Genomic DNA, 7500 nt, shown 5'->3' with positions numbered 1-7500 from the left:
TACCCTCAGCCTTACCCCTGGTACCCCCAGCCTTACCCCTGGTACCTCCAGCCTAACCCCTGGTACCTCCAGCCTTACCCCTGGTACCTCCAGCCTTACCCCTGGTACCTCCAGCCGTACCCCTGGTACCCTCAGCGGCACCCCTGGTACCCTCAGCGGCACCCCTGGTACCCTCAGCCTTACCCCTGGTACCCTCAGCCGCACCCCTGGTACCCTCAGCGGCACCCCTGGTACCCTCAGCGGCACCCCTGGTACCCTCAGCGGCACCCCTGGTACCCTCAGCGGCACCCCTGGTACCCTCAGCGGCACCCCTGGTACCCTCAGCGGCACCCCTGGTACCCTCAGCCGCACCCCTGGTACCCTCAGCCGCACCCCTGGTACCCTCAGCGGCACCCCTGGTACCCTCAGCCGTACCCCTGGTACCCTCAGCGGCACCCCTGGTACCCTCAGCCGTACCCCTGGTACCCTCAGCGGCACCCCTGGTACCCTCAGCCGCACCCCTGGTACCCTCAGCCGCACCCCTGGTACCCTCAGCCGCACCCCTGGTACCCTCAGCGGTACCCCTGGTACCCTCAGCGGCACCCCTGGTACCCTCAGCGGCACCCCTGGTACCCTCAGCGGCACCCCTGGTACCTCCGCCATTGAAAATGAATGGGCGGCCTTCCCACCTGCCGTCAGCCGCCCGGAGGGGGAAATAGAAAATATTCGAAAGTGCGGAGCTCCGCCGTCAGAGGCCGGCTTTTCGCCCGGGGTATCCGCCCCGGGGCGCCTCTCGGGCGGCCTTCCCAACTGCCGTCGGCCGCCCGGAGGGGGAAATAGAAAATATTCGAAAGTGCGGAGCTCCGCCGTCAGAGGCCGGCTTTTCGCCCGGGGTATCCGCCCCGGGGCGCCTCTCGGGCGGCCTTCCCAACTGCCGTCGGCCGCCCGGAGGGGGAAATAGAAAATATTCGAAAGTGCGGAGCTCCGCCGTCAGAGGCCGGCTTTTCGCCCGGGGTATCCGCCCCGGGGCGCCTCTCGGGCGGCCTTCCCAACTGCCGTCGGCCGCCCGGAGGGGGAAATAGAAAATATTCGAAAGTGCGGAGCTCCGCCGTCAGAGGCCGGCTTTTCGCCCGAGGTATCCGCCCCGGGGCGCCTCTCGGGCGGCCTTCCCAACTGCCGTCGGCCGCCCGGAGGGGGAAATAGAAAATATTCGAAAGTGCGGAGCTCCGCCGTCAGAGGCCGGCTTTTCGCCCGAGGTATCCGCCCCGGGCGCCTCTCGGGCGGCCTTCCCAACTGCCGTCGGCCGCCCGGAGGGGGAAATAGAAAATATTCGAAAGTGCGGAGCTCCGCCGTCAGAGGCCGGCTTTTCGCCCGAGGTATCCGCCCCGGGCGCCTCTCGGGCGGCCTTCCCAACTGCCGTCGGCCGCCCGGAGGGGGAGATAGAAAATATTCGAAAGTGCGGAGCTCCGCCGTCAGAGGCCGGCTTTTCGCCCGAGGTATCCGCCCCGGGCGCCTCTCGGGCGGCCTTCCCAACTGCCGTCGGCCGCCCGGAGGGGGAAATAGAAAATATTCGAAAGTGCGGAGCTCCGCCGTCGGAGGCCGGCTTTTCGCCCGAGGTATCCGCCCCGGGCGCCTCTCGGGCGGCCTTCCCAACTGCCGTCGGCCGCCCGGAGGGGGAGATAGAAAATATTCGAAAGTGCGGAGCTCCGCCGTCAGAGGCCGGCTTTTCGCCCGAGGTATCCGCCCCGGGCGCCTCTCGGGCGGCCTTCCCAACTGCCGTCGGCCGCCCGGAGGGGGAAATAGAAAATATTCGAAAGTGCGGAGCTCCGCCGTCAGAGGCCGGCTTTTCGCCCGAGGTATCCGCCCCGGGCGCCTCTCGGGCGGCCTTCCCAACTGCCGTCGGCCGCCCGGAGGGGGAGATAGAAAATATTCGAAAGTGCGGAGCTCCGCCGTCAGAGGCCGGCTTTTCGCCCGAGGTATCCGCCCCGGGCGCCTCTCGGGCGGCCTTCCCAACTGCCGTCGACCGCCCGGAGGGGGAAATAGAAAATATTCGAAAGTGCGGAGCTCCGCCGTCAGAGGCCGGCTTTTCGCCCGAGGTATCCGCCCCGGGCGCCTCTCGGGCGGCCTTCCCAACTGCCGTCGACCGCCCGGAGGGGGAGATAGAAAATATTCGAAAGTGCGGAGCTCCGCCGTCAGAGGCCGGCTCCACGCTTCATTCATCCGACCGAGACGCCTCTCCGCCGGCCACACTCGGCTGCGGGGCCGGCCCGCTCTCCGCCATTGAAAATGAATGGGGGGCATTTTCTCATGCTTTCAATCCGCCTAAGAGGCATCTTTCCCGGCCAACTTTGTGCCCCTGGTACCTCCAGCATCGAGAAAGCATGGTGACTCGTCCGACACATGCCCCCCTATATACGTTTCGGAAAGTATTTTGGTGAACGGTCACTTTCTAAGCCTTTCGCCTTCTTGACCCCCTAACTCCGCATATCTGGTTTACCTACTACAGCGCCCCTAACGACCAAAATCGGTACTGCTACCCCTGGTACCCCCGCCATTGAAAATGAATGGGGGAATTTTTTTAATCCCCCAGGCCGGCCAGGAGGCCCCTTTCCCGGCCAAACTCGCACGCTGGGCCGGCCCGCTCTTTACCCCTGGTACCCCCGCCATTGAAAATGAATGGGGGAATTTTTTCAATCTCCCAATCCGACCAAGAGGCCTCTTTTCCGGCCAAACTCGCACGCCGGGCCGGCCCGCTCTTTACCCCTGGTACCCCCAGCTCTACCCCTGGTACCCCCGCCATTGAAAATGAATGGGGGAAATTTTTTCAATCTCCCAATCCGACCAAGAGGCCTCTTTTCCGGCCAAACTCGCACGCCGGGCCGGCCCGCTCTTTACCCCTGGTACCCCCAGCTCTACCCCTGGTACCCCCGCCATTGAAAATGAATGGGGGAATTTTTTCAATCTCCCAATCCGACCAAGAGGCCTCTTTTCCGGCCAAACTCGCACGCCGGGCCGGCCCGCTCTTTACCCCTGGTACCCCCAGCTCTACCCCTGGTACCCCCGCCATTGAAAATGAATGGGGGAATTTTTTCAATCTCCCACGCCGGCCAAGAGGCCTTTTTCCCGGGCACGCACGCTCGCCGGGCCGGCCCGCTATTATTAAACTCTCACCCCTGCAAGGAGGCCTTTTTCCCGGGCACGCACGCTCGCGGGGCCGGCCCGCTATTATTAAACTCTCACGCCGGCCAAGAGGCCTTTTTCCCGGGCACGCACGCTCGCCGGGCCGGCCCGCTATTATTAAACTCTCACGCCTGCAAGGAGGCCTTTTTCCCGGGCACGCACGCTCGCCGGGCCGGCCCGCTATTATTGAACTCTCACGCCTGCAAGGAGGCCTTTTTCCCGGGCACGCACGCTCGCGGAGCCGGCCCGCTATTATTAAACTCTCACGCCTGCAAGGAGGCCTTTTTCCCGGGCACGCACGCTCGCCGGGCCGGCCCGCTATTATTAAACTCTCACGCCTGCAAGGAGGCCTTTTTCCCGGGCACGCACGCTCGCCGGGCCGGCCCGCTATTATTAAACTCTCACGCCTGCAAGGAGGCCTTTTTCCCGGGCACGCACGCTCGCCGGGCCGGCCCGCTATTATTAAACTCTCACGCCTGCAAGGAGGCCTTTTTCCCGGGCACGCACGCTCGCCGGGCCGGCCCGCTATTATTAAACTCTCACGCCGGCCAAGAGGCCCTTTTCCCGGGCACGCACGCTCGATGAGCCGGCCCGCTATTATTAAACTCTCACGCCGGCCAAGAGGCCCTTTTCCCGGGCACGCACGCTCGATGAGCCGGCCCGCTATTATTAAACTCTCACGCCGGCCAAGAGGCCTTTTTCCCGGCCACGCACGCTCGCGGAGCCGGCCCGCTATTATTAAACTCTCACGCCTGCAAGGAGGCCTTTTTCCCGGGCACGCACGCTCGCCGGGCCGGCCCGCTATTATTAAACTCTCACGCCGGCCAAGAGGCCCTTTTCCCGGGCACGCACGCTCGATGAGCCGGCCCGCTATTATTAAACTCTCACGCCGGCCAAGAGGCCCTTTTCCCGGGCACGCACGCTCGCCGAGCCGGCCCGCTATTATTAAACTCTCACGCCGGCCAAGAGGCCTTTTTCCCGGCCACGCACGCTCGCGGAGCCGGCCCGCTATTATTAAACTCTCACGCCTGCAAGGAGGCCTTTTTCCCGGGCACGCACGCTCGCCGGGCCGGCCCGCTATTATTAAACGCTCACGCCTGCAAGGAGGCCTTTTTCCCGGGCACGCACGCTCGCCGGGCCGGCCCGCTATTATTAAACTCTCACGCCGGCCAAGAGGCCCTTTTCCCGGGCACGCACGCTCGATGAGCCGGCCCGCTATTATTAAACTCTCACGCCGGCCAAGAGGCCCTTTTCCCGGGCACGCACGCTCGCCGAGCCGGCCCGCTATTATTAAACTCTCAGGCCCGCTATTATTAAACTCTCACGCCGGCCAAGAGGCCCTTTTCCCGGGCACGCACGCTCGATGAGCCGGCCCGCTATTATTAAACTCTCACGCCTGCAAGGAGGCCTTTTTCCCGGGCACGCACGCTCGCTGAGCCGGCCCGCTATTATTAAACTCTCACGCCGGCCAAGAGGCCCTTTTCCCGGGCACGCACGCTCGCCGAGCCGGCCCGCTATTATTAAACTCTCACGCCGGCCAAGAGGCCTTTTTCCCGGGCACGCACGCTCGCCGAGCCGGCCCGCTATTATTAAACTCTCACGCCGGCCAGGAGGCATTTTTCCCGGGCACGCACGCTCGCCGTGCAGGCCCGCCATTTGCCTACCACACCGCCGTCTGGCGGACACCAAGCGGTACCGCCGACCCCTCCCGTTGAAAATGAATGGGGGATTTTTTTTCAATCCCCCAAGCTGGCCAAGAGGCCTTTTTCCCGGGCACGCACGCTCGCCGAGCCGGCCCGCTATTATTAAACTCTCACGCCTGCAAGGAGGCCTTTTTCCCGGGCACGCACGCTCGATGAGCCGGCCCGCTATTATTAAACTCTCACGCCGGCCAGGAGGCATTTTTCCCGGGCACGCACGCTCGCCGTGCAGGCCCGCCATTTGCCTACCACACCGCCGTCTGGCGGACACCACGCGGTACCGCCGACCCCTCCCGTTGAAAATGAATGGGGGATTTTTTTTTACAATCCCCCAAGCCGGCCAAGAGGCCTTTTTCCCGGGCACGCACGCTCGATGAGCCGGCCCGCTATTATTAAACTCTCACGCCGGCCAAGAGGCCCTTTTCCCGGGCACGCACGCTCGATGAGCCGGCCCGCTATTATTAAACGCTCACGCCTGCAAGGAGGCCTTTTTCCCGGGCACGCACGCTCGCCGGGCCGGCCCGCTATTATTAAACTCTCACGCCGGCCAAGAGGCCTTTTTCCCGGGCACGCACGCTCGATGAGCCGGCCCGCTATTATTAAACTCTTACGCCTGCAAGGAGGCCTTTTTCCCGGGCACGCACGCTCGCCGAGCCGGCCCGCTATTATTAAACTCTCACGCCTGCAAGGAGGCCTTTTTCCCGGGCACGCACGCTCGCAGAGCCGGCCCGCTATTATTAAACTCTCACGCCGGCCAGGAGGCCTTTTTCCCGGGCACGCACGCTCGCCGTGCAGGCCCGCCATTTGCCTACCACACCGCCGTCTGGCGGACACCAAGCGGTACCGCCGACCCCTCCCGTTGAAAATGAATGGGGGATTTTTTTTTCAATCCCCCAAGCCGGCCAAGAGGCCTTTTTCCCGGGCACGCACGCTCGATGAGCCGGCCCGCTATTATTAAACTCTCACGCCGGCCAAGAGGCCCTTTTCCCGGGCACGCACGCTCGATGAGCCGGCCCGCTATTATTAAACGCTCACGCCTGCAAGGAGGCCTTTTTCCCGGGCACGCACGCTCGCCGGGCCGGCCCGCTATTATTAAACTCTCACGCCGGCCAAGAGGCCTTTTTCCCGGGCACGCACGCTCTCCGGGCCGGCCCGCTATTATTAAACTCTCACGCCTGCAAGGAGGCCTTTTTCCCGGGCACGCACGCTCGCCGTGCAGGCCCGCCATTTGCCTACCACACCGCCGTCTGGCGGACACCAAGCGGTACCGCCGACCCCTCCCGTTGAAAATGAATGGGGGATTTTTTTTCAATCCCCCAAGCCGGCCAAGAGGCCTTTTTCCCGGGCACGCACGCTCGCCGGGCCGGCCCGCTATTATTAAACGCTCAGGCCGGCCAAGAGGCCCTTTTCCCGGGCACGCACGCTCGCAGAGCCGGTCCGCTATTATTAAACGCTCACGCCTGCAAGGAGGCCTTTTTCCCGGGCACGCACGCTCGCCGGGCCGGCCCGCTATTATTAAACTCTCACCCCTGCAAGGAGGCCTTTTTCCCGGGCACGCACGCTCGCGGGGCCGGCCCGCTATTATTAAACTCTCACGCCGGCCAAGAGGCCCTTTTCCCGGGCACGCACGCTCGCCGAGCCGGCCCGCTATTATTAAACTCTCACGCCTGCAAGGAGGCCCTTTTCCCGGGCACGCACGCTCGATGAGCCGGCCCGCTATTATTAAACTCTCACGCCTGCAAGGAGGCCTTTTTCCCGGGCACGCACGCTCGCGGGGCCGGCCCGCTATTATTAAACGCTCAGGCCGGCCAAGAGGCCCTTTTCCCGGGCACGCACGCTCGCAGAGCCGGTCCGCTATTATTAAACGCTCACGCCTGCAAGGAGGCCTTTTTCCCGGGCACGCACGCTCGCCGGGCCGGCCCGCTATTATTAAACTCTCACGCCTGCAAGGAGGCCTTTTTCCCGGGCACGCACGCTCGCCGGGCCGGCCCGCTATTATTAAACTCTCACGCCGGCCAAGAGGCCTTTTTCCCGTGCACGCACGCTCGCCGAGCCGGCCCGCTATTATTAAACTCTCACGCCTGCAAGGAGGCCTTTTTCCCGGGCACGCACGCTCGCCGGGCCGGCCCGCTATTATTAAACTCTCACGCCTGCAAGGAGGCCTTTTTCCCGGGCACGCACGCTCGCCGGGCCGGCCCGCTATTATTAAACGCTCACGCCTGCAAGGAGGCCTTTTTCCCGGGCACGCACGCTCGCCGGGCCGGCCCGCTATTATTAAACTCTCACGCCGGCCAAGAGGCCCTTTTCCCGGGCACGCACGCTCGATGAGCCGGCCCGCTATTATTAAACTCTCACGCCGGCCAAGAGGCCTTTTTCCCGGGCACGCACGCTCGCCGAGCCGGCCCGCCTTTTGCCTACCACACCGCCGTCTGGCGGACACCGACCCCTGGTACATCTGCCATTGAAAATGAATGGGGGAATTTTTTCAAACTCCCAATCCGAGCAAGAGGCCCCTTTTCCGGCCACACTCGCCCGCCGGGCCGGCCCGCTCTTTACCCCTGGTACCCCCAGCAACACCCCTGGTACCCCCAGCCTTGCCCCTGGTACCTCCCCCATTGAAAATGAATGGTGACCCCTGGTA

This window comes from Hippocampus guttulatus, unplaced genomic scaffold (genome assembly GCF_054856545.1).
Source record: "Hippocampus guttulatus isolate MCC_2025c unplaced genomic scaffold, RoL_Hgut_1.0 HiC_scaffold_38, whole genome shotgun sequence".
Classification (NCBI taxonomy): Eukaryota; Metazoa; Chordata; class Actinopteri; order Syngnathiformes; family Syngnathidae; genus Hippocampus; species Hippocampus guttulatus.
The sequence above is the reverse complement of the archived record's forward strand: the minus strand, read 5'-3'. Positions refer to the sequence as shown.